An 11381-nucleotide genomic window follows, 5' to 3' on the forward strand; every position below is an offset into this window, starting at 1 on the left:
CAGAACCTAAATTTTCTGTAGCACATAGTCTAACTCAATCTGTCTAGGTAGCTCATTTAAACAAATGAAACACAGGGAGCTCAGAATAAAAATGAGGGCCTTAATCCTGTATAGCTTAATGTAATGCCTGTATATATCCCAGAATATACTAAGCAGATAATCAAAAAGTATTGACAAAGTTCCTTGGAGGATGGGAGAAAAAAATAAGGATGTATTTAGTGGAGAAGCTTAGCCTACCTATAGGTATGCCTAAGAGTTACTTCTGGAGGACCTCTTCTGTTGCTCAGATATGATCTCACTCTCTCTAAGCCCAACTCTGCATGAAATCCTTGCCCTCCCCCTGATGCGGAACATGACTTCCAGGGGTGAAAGTCTCTCTGGTGGCATGGGAGATGACTCCCAGGTCTGAGTCTGGCTCTGGCACCACGGGATCAACAACGCCATCCTGAACAAAAGGGGGAAAAGAGGTGTAATAAATAAGGTATCAGTGGCTGAGAGAGTTCAAATAGAGTCAAGAGGCTACTCTGGAGGTTGTTCTTATGCAAACTTCAATTAGACATTGCTACCCATCATAACTTGCCAAACCCCAACCAAAAGCATTCCAGCCAATCTTAAAGAACACCTAGGGCAAAATATAAAATTCTATGAGGGATGCATGCACTAGTGTAACTTCCCAGAAACCTACAACCTCCAGATGGGTCCCTGGATCAGATAAGTCCTGGAAACCAGATGGGCCAGCCTTTCTAAAACATCAGCTAGTTCCAGCTCTCTATTCCTTATGATTGACAGCCACTTCTAACATGAAAAAGTTAGAGTAAGGCATAGTCCAAATACCCCTAAAAAGTGGGAGAATGATCAAAGGTAATAGTGGAGTTATACAGAGAAGGTAGGGTTTAAAAAACGAATATGATTACTGAATCAGTATATTGATATTTCTTTTAGTCTCCAGTATCTTAGAGCAGCTAGAAGTAAAAATCTAAAATCGTGGAATTGTAACCTAAGTCAAACTGAAAATATGTGAAACATGAAATATGGTGCTGTGCTTTGAAATTTTTTGCTTTTTTGTATATGTGTTATTTTTCACACAAAAAAAGAACGTAAAAAGTCAATTGTGATGATAAAAAAAAATTTATTCCTTTAGGCTCCAATGTTCTGGAACAACTAGAAGGAAAAATCTGAGATGATGGTATGGTAGCACATGACAGACTCTGAGATCTGTCCTGTAACTACTTGTTGAAGAGTTCTTTGAAAACTATTGCTTTTTCCTTTCTTTGCTTTGTATATATGTTATATTATATATATGTATATATGTTATATTATATATATATAGACTGCTAAAATTTTAATAGAGGATTCCAGCAATTAGATGTTGCAATTCATGAGAGTGCTTATTCCTTGGGCTGGAGTGTTTGGACTTTCTGGAGAACATGCCAGTGACTAGCTGCAACTGTGATGTGGTTATGCCACAGACCTCGATAAGCAAGGAAGGGAATGATAATGATCACAGCAGCTAGAAGGTCGAGGATTCCCCTGGGCTGGGATCCAGAGGGCATGTGCATTTTCTACCAAATTTCAGCCTCCCAGCATCCCTGAGTGATAGGAATAATCATCCTAGTCTTACAGATGAGGAAACTGAAGCTCAGAAAGGTATCCTTTGAAAGTCACATAGCTCTTGAGCAGCAGAATCTGCTCTCACTGTCCACTGCTCAGCTATCTCATCATGTGATTGTGCACATATAATAATGCTTCTCTGGGCCTCTGATTCCCACCTATAAAATAGGAGCAATACCTCCCAACTCCAGGGCTGCATAAAGCCAAAATAAAATAATGGGTGAGAAAGGCCCCTGTCCCAATCACCTGGCTGGGAGGAAAAGAACAAAGATGTGATTCTGGATCAAGGGTAAAACTGCTAAGCTTGGCCAGAATTTAGAAAATGCTTCTTGTGCCTTCATTTGCTTTAATGCTTGCCTCCCACCTGGAGACTCAGCTGCCTTCATAGACTTTCTAGAGGGTAAGTCTTGTGCACAGACTGGCATCCTGGAGCTTCAGCTTTCCTGTCTCTTCTGGGCCTGACCCCTCCATCTCTCAAATGGTTCCATCACAACCCACTGAGCAGTGCCCCAGAAAAGAACCTCCTAGTCTTACATCTCAGGGCCCCACTCAAGATGGAGACTGCTAAGATCCTCATGGCAAGGAGGATTAAAGGAGGCTCCCTAAGTTTGATGCCTGGGCAGTCACTCATCTCCATGTGGTGTCTGCTCTGAGGGAGGCAGGGGAAAGCCACCTTGCACAGGGTGAGGTCTGGCTCTTGGTCTGTTCCTCACCTTCAAGTATCCCACCCAGATCCTGGCCGTAGGTTAGTTCTGAAATGGAGGACTCCTATCTCTGTGGGAGCTAAAGGCAGTGTAGGAGCATGAGAAGTATGAGGCAGAGAACCTTCTCCCAATTCAAAGCATGTGACTCCAGAGGTACATTCCACCATTCCCCCATTTTAAGAGCTTACAAGTCCAGGGCCACTGAAAGGGAAGTCGGTAGAAGGGAAAGAGCACCAAGATGAGTCAAATGGGTAGAAGGTCTTGGATAAAGACCTTCAACTGCAGATGAATGGATGGCCATGATGTATACCCTGTCCAAAGATACTTTTATGATGCCCTCCCCCAATCCCAGTCCAGGGAAATCCTGGGGATTTCAAGCAGAAGCACTTCCCCATCGCTGGGAACCTGAAGCCAGCAGACACAGTAGGAGGGAAGGCAACTCTGGTGCCCACACAGTGACAAGAGAAAGAGACTCAGCCCCACAAAGAAAAGCCTGGACCCAGCACAAACAGTGTGCAGGGCTCACCCCATGCTGGCAGTGAAGATCTACAGCAGGGGATGCAACACTGGATTTGTCCAGTTTGACTTCTGTTTCTAAGGTGTAACTAATGACACTCATCTTCAGGCTGGCCATGCTGGTAGGCTCAGAACATGAGGAACCCAACCTGGACTTTAAACTCAGGCTATAGGAGGGAAAGAGATCAAAGGAAAGAACAGATGCTCTCAGGCCAGGAGGTCTTCCCAGGAAGGCGCAGGATAAACTCAGCAGAAGAAACAGCTGAATGAGACACAAACACACATTGTGAAATACATATACTGGGAAAGACACAATAGAAAGCAGGTTCAGATGTATTCTCTCCATTCACGGATTAATGAGGTAACTCCAAACTCACCACTTGCAGGACAAATGTGGCCCACTTAAAAAGCCCACAGAAATCCTCTCAGCCCCATGTGTGGTAGCAGGGACATGGTTATTGCCATGAGCCAACACAGATCTTTGTAGGGGAAGAGGCCCTGCTCATAATACAAAGCAAGCCTGGAAGAGTCAGGGCACCACTGCCTCCACCATGAAGCCAGGAAACAGTAACCCCTTATGCATTCTTTCAGGAGAGGCCTAAGAAGAATCTCTCAAAAAATCAGGGAAGCAGCCAAGCCATTTTGGTCTAGAAAATGGACCATTTCCCAAGACTTCTGGAGAAGCCCTAAACTAGAAGAGATCTGAGAGAAGGTCAGAAGGAAAAGGCAGGTTCTGTCTGGTCATCAAAAGGCCAGGGAAACTGTGCACAAGGGCAGCAGCCTGAATACTGGCTTATGAAACATCCCACTTCTAAACTACATAAATGTTTTGAAATGGAAAAAAAAATTCCAGTTCGCCTCTCCTTGTCAAAATAACACATACACACACTCTAAACCACAGTAGAGGAAACAAAAAGATATAATCCTACAAATAGAAAGAGAAGAGGAGGGACATCATTAGCAGATGAGTGAATATACCACATTTTTGGTGAATGGAAAGTAGGAAAAGATACAGTGGCTTCAGGTAGAAAAAGCCACATTTAAGTTGGAGAAAGCTAATTTTCCCTGACTATCCCAAAGAAGGTTTGAGATTCAGAGGTACTGGACTGGGCAGTGGGCAGGAATACATTTTCAGAACCCAAAGCAAGGCTATGTGTAGAACCATTGATGTCAAGACAGGACAAACGCCCTTTCAATCTCTGCTTTTTCTTCTTCTTCTAGACTCCCTCTTACAACTAACCCAGCCTTGCTTTTCTCTCTAGTCCCTCTTACCATCTTTGTGAATTTACTCTTTCTTCCCAACAAAAGATTCTTGCCCATTCTAACACGGGTCATTTAGCTACTCTGATTTCTCCAGTTGTTGGCCCAACACTCAGGCAAGGCAGCTGCCAGAGCAACAAAGGATCCTTGTTAGGATGGGAAGTGTGTGTGTGTCTGTGTTGGCAGACTAGGGTGTATGTGAATTCTTTAAATGCTCACTTGGAAAATTTTCCCACTGTCACACATACATGTCTCTGTTAAGGCTCTCTGTTTGAGTTTGCATATGCTTGCCTATGGGTGGGTGTACTTTGTGTATCTGTCAGAAGACTCTGTATGCCTGGGCAGAAATCCATATATTTGCAAGCAGGACTCTTTTTTATGATCTGTGGGTCTGGCCTTAGGATGTACCCCTGCATGTTCGTCTGTTGGGAAATGAGTATAAGTGTGTCCAATAAAGATTGTTGGTGGGTGAAGTCCAATTTGGGGCTGTGGACAGAGGTTGAACTGGGAAGACAGCTGTAGAGTGTGATGAGACTTTTCAGAGTAAAATGCTTTTCTAGCCCAAGAGCAGCTTAATTCTCTCAAATCCCTCAAGCCAGGTCCAGGGTCCCTGCCATGGAGTCAGGACAGCAGTTTGTGCTAAGAAGGCAGTTAAAGGACTGTGGCCTCCAAAAGGTGAGCATATGTGGTATGATCCTGCTTCTGGACTGGACTATTGAAAGGTGAGGAAGGCCAGGGCAGGGTTGAGCTTGTAGAGGAAGCAGCTGCTCTAGACCTTCGGCTCTGGGCTCTCAGCCTTCTCTAGGCTCTATTGTCAGCACGTGGAAGCCCCCATCACCCACTACCTGCCTGGATCATGCTTGTATTTGGGCAACTTGGATGTGACCTGGAGGTGCCCATGGGTTCCCCACCACTCAATGATTGCTCACGGAAACCACCTGGAACTGACTCCATGGGGGCAATTCAGAATGAGGTCACTTCTCACCGATTAACCTCCTCACCCTCCTTGTCTCTGAATATAGAAAGAGTATTGTTCTAGTTTGCTAGCGGCTGGAATGCAATTCACCAGAAACAGAACGGCTTTTAAAAGGGGGAATTTCATAAGTTGCTAGTTTACAGTTCTAAGGCTGAGAAAATGTCCCAATTAAAACAATTCTATAGAAATGTCCAATCAAAGGCATCCATCCAGGGAAAGATATCTTGGCTCAGGAAGGCCAATGAAGTTCAGGGTTTCTCTCTCAAGTGAGAAGGCACATGGCAAACACAGTCACAGTTTCTCTCTCGGCTGGAAGGGCACATGGTGAGCATGGTGTCATCTGCTAGCTTTCTCTCCTGGCTTCTGGTTTCATGAAGCTCCCCGGGAGGCACTTTCCTTCTTCATCTCCAAAGATCTCTGGCTCATGGACGCTCTGCTTCATGGTGCTGCAGCATTCTCTGCTCTCTCTGAATCTCCCATTGTCCAAAATGTTTCCCCTTTTATAGGACTCCAATAAACTAGTCAAGACCCACCCAAATGGATGGAGATATGTCATCACCTAATCCAGTTTAACAACCACTCTTGACTAAATCACATCATCCAGGGAGATGATCTGATTACAGTTTCAAATGTACAGTATTGAATAGGGATTATTCTGCCTTTATGAAATGGGATTTGATTAAAACATGGCTTTTCTAGGGGACACATACATCCTTTAAAACCAGCACAAGTTCAAAGACAGATTCTAAAAAATCTGGAGGGGGGGGTTGGGCTCAGACCAGCGAGCCCCTTCTTCTCCCTGTCACACATCCAACCACCTCTCCCTTCATCCTATACCCAATGCACGTTCTTCCACATCTGCTCTGCAGGGGCACCTGCTCAGGTTGCCTACATCTATCACAACTGCTGTGGCCACTGGTTGCATGACTGGTCCCACAAATTCAACCATTCCTATCATAGAAACCGGTGTGACATAGCCAGCTCACTCACTTCTCTGTGAGAGAATCTGGGCCATCATCTCTCCTCCTTAATCTGAGGACACTGGGGATCGAGTAATTGTTAGATATAGGAAAATGTTCTAGGCCTCAGGAACAATAGTCTCTGGCTGAGGCCCACACAGTTCAGCGGTATGGCCACCATCCAGATCCCATGTCCAGACTCCAAGTGTAAGCAAGGCTGGGCCAGCTTAGCCAGAGCACTTGATGAAGTTTCCTGAATGTACTCTCTCTGATATTGACCTAAATAGAAGTTCACCAGGCTCCCAAGGTAAATACCAGGTTTTGAAAAGTGCCAGGTTTACAGACTCCCATCCAAGCCCCTGTTTTTCTCTGTTCCTCCCTTCACCCTTCAATTCTGTTGTCTATTCTTTGGTCCTAGGGTAGAAGATAAACATGAATTCCAGGGAGTGAGCCCCACCGCTGGGGGTAGGTGAAGAGTGGAGACAGAAGTAATGGGTTGAGTAGAATCACTTTACCTCTCAGCCTCTCTGACACTCTCCTCCTTCAATCACAGGAATCCTTCCCCACCCCCATCAGTATATGTGATTCCCTGTCCCCTACCAGAAGTGAGTGCTTGACTTCTGGGTCAGGGTTCCCTCTCTTGTGACCTGAAGGCATGAGACAGCAGTTCATATCCTGCAGACTGAGGACAGTTTAGATGATTGAAGAGAAGGGCAGCTGGGAATCAGGTGGTGGGTAACCAGAGATGAGACCCTCGAGCAACAAGCGAGAAGGCTGCATTTCACCCAGAGGTAGGGTGATGAGGATGCCCCCAACAAGGTTTCCATATGTGGGCCTAAGGGAGGTCACTCTGGCCACCATGGCGAGTGGCTCATAGGGATTTGAGCCTGGAGGGAGGAGACAGTTGTCATCATTTAGGTCAGGGTCAATACGGATATTAAATAATATGTATTGTTTGCTCATTTCTTCATCTTAAATTCTCTAAGCATGTTCCAGGAAGAAGACCCACACATCCTCACTTCCTGCCCAGCCCTCTTTCAAATGGAACAAGAGTCTCAGCTATTATTCTAATTGTGCATCCACTTTTCCAAGCCCCACCTACCCTAGGGTCCCTTTCACAGGTTGCTACATTTCTGCTGGATTAAAGGTTGCCTATTTCTGGACTTCTTAGGGTCTGTAGGAGACATTTCAAGATTCTGCATTCTGTGTTTTAAAATGTTTCTGCTCGCATTCCAGTTATAATTAAGTGTATGATCATAAACAAAGTAAAGCAAATGTTGTCTTACCTTCAAAAGGATCTATGCTGGTCTTTTTATTTGTGGATTTAATTATAAAAAGATCAATGAAGCAATAGTTACTGGTGACTTAAATATTGCAAGGTTATCACATAAATTCAATTTCATGTAGTTGCAGTGGTTACTATTCTCTTACATTTAACCATTGACTATTATAGTCACCGTATTTGTTTCACACAGAAAGCTGTGACTATTTATTTTTGTCCAGGAGAGCATGACCTGATCAGGGCAGCTTTCAGAGCAATGACTTGGTAGGGGGCCCTGGCAATAGGTGGGTAGACCCAGAAGAGTGACGGAGATAACTTTAGTATGAACAGGTGGGAAGCAACAAGTTTGCAGTGAATTACAGTGAAGAAGTGGGGATGGCTGCATGTGCCAGGAATGGAAAGGGAGCATCCAGGGCATCATGATCTGAGGGGCATGAGGTGGGGCCACCACCTGAGAGGCCCAGCAGTGCCTGCATACAAAGGGCCTGAGATATGGAGGAGGATCTCTGGTCTAAGCAGAGTTTTGAGCCTCCTTAGCATATGGAAGGCAATGGCTCTTCCAGTGAGGATGGCACCACTGGAGGGATGAGGTACAAACGGAAGAACTGTGCCCATGAGCTCATTCCTTCTGACCTCAATGACCTGCTGTCACTTAACACAGCCACTAGGACCCTCAGCCTCACTCTGACTCCAGGCTCTAGAACTGAGCTGCCAGTATTTAAGGGGAACTGTGATGCCATGACTGAGCCTCTCGTTCCCAGGTAGGTTTCCTGTCCTCTAGCATTAGTAGGATTGGAGAGCCCTGGAATGGGGGGGCGGCGGGGGGGAGAAGAGCAAAATTGTTGGACTGCATCAAGATTTGTTTACTGAGCTCAGAAAATAGGCATTTCTCTATTAAATCATGTTCATTCTTACTCAGTCATACATTTTCCCACACAATCCCTAGTCTTAGACAACACACAGAGATTCATACTCCTCAAAAGTCAGTGCTGGAGGTTCCGGGTCAAGATGGCAGCTTAACAACGTGTGCGTTTTAGTTTGTCCTCCAGAACAACTGCTAAATAACCAGAAACAGTACAGAGCAGCTCCTGGGGCCACATCAGTGACCAGACACACAGCGTACCCCAGTCTGGACCAGCTGGACCGGCTGCAAGCACCCCCCAAAACCGTGAATTCCCAAAGCTGCGGCGGCCAGCGCCCCTCCCCCACAGGCCGCTTCCCAGAGGGGAAAGGAAAGGACTTTACCAGCAGCAGTGACTGGGCACAATCAAACGCCAACTGTGGAACTAATTAACAAATTCTGACTACTAAAAATAGGCCCCCAGCTTAGGTGAACCCAATCAAAGTGGAGGTTGCTCATTTTTGCCCCAGCACCAAGGGGGCAGGACTGACAGAAAAAGGGGGAAAAAAAGAAGGAAACAGGTTTTTGTGGCTGTGTATCTACAAAGGCTTGACTGCCTCTGGATACAGCGGCAGGACTTTTCAGGCTGCAACTGCCCCAGGCATAGGCAGAAGTGAGCTCTTTTGGGGGCTTATCTGGAGCCTGTGCCTTCCCCAGGGGAGGGGTGAAGGCCCACCCAGGTGGAATCCCTCCATCAAGGAATTCAGACACCAGGGCTTGGTAATTTGAAGCCATTAAAACCAGCCTACAACCTCTCCTCTGTCTCCAACAACCCCCCAGCCAAAGTTAAAGGTACCGCATCATCTTATGCTGGTGGGACCTGCAGTCAGACAAGTGCCACATACTGGGCAGGATAAGAAAAACAGAGTCCAGAGACTTCAGAGGAAAGTCTTTCAACCTGCTGGGTCTCATGCTCAGGGAAAACCGACGCAGGTGACTCTTTCCTCCTGATAGGAGCCAGTTTGGTCTGGGAAAATCTGGATGGGGTCTATAATATCTAAGAAGACCCTCCTAAGTGTGTGGGGGGGAAAGGTACCACACAAGCAGGGCAAGAAACAAGAAAACAAGAACTGAAAAATTCTCCTCTGTTAAACAAAACTTAAGCTAAAGGTTCAGATAAAGCTGAACAGAATGTCAAAGAACAGATAGACAACAAATTCATCCAACAAGAAAACCCTAGATAAAAGAAATGAAAGCAATCTCCAGAATAAACTCATTAAGGTAATTAAATGCCTAGACGCCAGCAAAAAATAACAAATCACACTAAGGAAATTGAAGATATGGCCCAGTCAAAGGAACAAACCAACAATTCAAATGACATACAGGAGCTGAAACAACTAATTCAGCATATACGAACAGACATGGAAAACCTCATCAAAAACCAAATCAATGAATTGAGGGAGGATATAAAAAAGGCAAGGAAGGAACAAAAAGAAGAAACTGAAAGTCTGAAAAAACAAATCACAGAACTTATGGGAATGAAAGACACAGTAGAAGAGATGAAAAAAACCATGGAAACCTACAATGGTAGATTTCGAGAGGCAGAACATAGGATTAATGAACCAGAGGACAGAACATCTGAAATCCAACAAGAAACAGAAACTATAGGAAAAAAATGGAAAAATATGAGCAGGGACTCAGGGAATTGAAAGACAATATGAAGCGCATGAATATACGTGTTGTGGGTGTCCCAGAAGGAGAAGAGAATGGAAAAGGAGGATAAAAACTAATGGAGGAAATTATCACTGAAAATTTTCCAACTCTTATGAAAGACTTAAAATTACAGATCCAAGAAGTGCAGCGTACCCCCAAAGAGAACAGATCCAAATAGACATACTCCAAGACATTTAATAATCAGAATGTCCAAGGTCAAAGAGAAAGAGAGGATCTTGAAAGCAGCAAGAGAAAAGCAATCCATCACATACAAGGGAAGCCCAATAAGACTATGTGCAGATCTCTCAGCAGAAACCATGGAGGTGAGAAGACAGTGGGATAATATATTTAAATTATTAAAAGAGAAAAACTGCCAACCAAGAATTCTATATCCAGCAAAATTGTCCTTCAAAAATGAGGGAGAAATGAAAACATTTTCAGACAAAAAATCACTGAGAGAATTTGTGACCAAGAGACCAGCTCTGCAAGAAATACTAAAGGGAACACTAGAGACAGATACGAAGACAGAAGAGAGAGGTATGGAGAAGAGTGTAGAAAGAAAGACTATTAGTAAAGGTAAAAGGAAGGAAAATTAGATATGACATATAAAATCCAGAAGGCAAAATAGTAGAAGAAAGTACTACCCATACAGTAATAACACTGAATGTTAATGGATTAAACTCTCCAATCAAAAGACATAGTCTGGCAGAATGGTTTAAAAAACAGGACCCATGTATATGATGTCTCTACTCAAAGGTCACGAGGCCAAGGACACAAATGGACATTTACATGTTTATAGCAGCATTATTAACAATTACCAAGTGATGGAAACAGCCAAAATGTCCATCAACAGACAGTTGACTAAACAAACTGTGACATTTACATAAGATGGAATATTATGCAGCTGTAAGACAGAATAAAGTTATGAAGTATGTAACAACATGAATGGACCTTAAGGACATTATGCTGAGTGTGATTAGCCAGAAACAAAAGGACAAATACTGTATGGTCTCACTGACATGAACTGACGTTAGTGAATAAACTTAGAATATTTCCTTGGTAACAGAGACCATCAGGAGATAGAAATAGGGTGAGATATTGGGTGATTGGAGCTGAAGGGATACAGATTGTGCAACAGGACTGAATATAAAATCTCAGATATGGACAGCACAATACTACCTAATGTAATTATGTTAAAACACTGAATGAAGCTGCATGTGAGAATGTTAGAGGGAGGAGGACGGGACATAAATGAAATCAGAAAGAAAGATAGATGGTAAAGATCGAGATGGTATAATCTAGGAATGCCTAGAGTGTATAATAATAGTGAAATGTACAATGTACAAATTTAAGAAATGTTTTTGCCTGAGGAAGAACAAAGGAATGTCATTATTGCAGGGTGTTGAAAATAGATGATAATTAATACTTTAAAATGTCACCTTCTGTGTGAGACTAAAGCAAAAAATGTTGGTTACAAAATTTATATTTTGACTAGAGCATTTCCTAATATAACTCATGT

The sequence above is a fragment of the Tamandua tetradactyla genome, chromosome 16, assembly GCF_023851605.1.
Source record: "Tamandua tetradactyla isolate mTamTet1 chromosome 16, mTamTet1.pri, whole genome shotgun sequence".
NCBI classification, from domain to species: domain Eukaryota; kingdom Metazoa; phylum Chordata; class Mammalia; order Pilosa; family Myrmecophagidae; genus Tamandua; species Tamandua tetradactyla.